Source organism: Meleagris gallopavo, chromosome 15 (genome assembly GCF_905368555.1).
Source record: "Meleagris gallopavo chromosome 15, MGAL_WU_HG_1.1, whole genome shotgun sequence".
In the NCBI taxonomy this organism is placed as follows: domain Eukaryota; kingdom Metazoa; phylum Chordata; class Aves; order Galliformes; family Phasianidae; genus Meleagris; species Meleagris gallopavo.
The window spans coordinates 8210819-8212054 of NC_139418.1; positions in this window are offsets into that span (position 1 = coordinate 8210819).

Here is a 1236-nt window from a genome sequence, read left to right on the forward strand (position 1 = left end):
GGTTCGCCCTCTTCTTCACTGCAAACTCGCAGCTGCGCCTCCAACATTGCCCAGGGCAACCCCAGGAAAAATAACTCACATATGGGTTAAAGCACCAGGGAGCACACAGTGAAATCCATCAGGGATCAACGTAATCTGTGCCTGCAGAAAGCTGACAGCTGAAAGCAAGCTCTGAGAAACCACTCCATGTCTGCGTGGTACCAACACAGAGAAGTGCTCACCCACAGCCGCAGGACGGAGAGTTGGAGGTTCATTTAGCTCCAACCAAATGAAGAATCCAATTCCATCAAAACCATCTCTTTCTCTCAAAAATTATATTTATGGTTGCACTTCTACCAAGGATCTCTGCAACACAGCAGCCTTCATTTTGTTGACATATTCACCTCACTTCGTTTTCGATGATAAAAGAAAAACTGAAATATTTAATTTCCTCTTTGTTTGCTTTGTCCCTGGATGCGCTCATCCATGCGGTGCTGAGGGTGCTTCTTTCTTCCCCTCACCTTTCCTTGTTCTTTTAAAATCTGCCCCAAAGGAAGGAGTGCAGAAGGAAGCGGGATGATGCAGGTTGGGTGCACTCTGCTCGGCGCCCTGATGGAGCTGTGGTTTATTTCTTTCGAGCAAGAACCGTCTGAAATGATCTCTCAAAGATGGCAAATATTCACTTAAAGGAAAAAAAACCCACAACTTTCCCATAATGTCTCCAGTCCTCCCATTGGATTGAGTGAGCGCTGAATGAGGATTTACCCACAAACAAAACCCATCGGGATCCCCTTGCAGTCAGGCTTGGCAGCAAAATAGTTAATGGTAAATAATCACAGTAGATACTTTTCTACTCCTTTAGTTTTAAGCCACAGCAGTCTTTAGAGAAGCAGCCTTGATAAATCAGCCCTGGTGGCTGTAATGTCCAGAAAAATTGAACGGTTATTTTTTGTGTTTTAATTACCATCATTTCCATTTCAGTACCACCCCATCTTCCTGCTTTTTGTTCCCTGCTGTCAGATCACAGCCCAGTCTGTGCAGATCCACATTTTCATTACGAATTTCACTGACAGACACACACAGAAAGAAAAGCAGACAAATAGCCCAGCCCCATCCCTCCCTGAAAACCAGTCCTCACACACCAGGACCATGCAGCTGAGGGGTGAGCCTTCATCAGATCCCATGGAGACCAAAACGAAGTGGGCTGTGATTTCTAAGTTCTCCCATAACAATTCAAATGAAGGTAAACTGCGCACA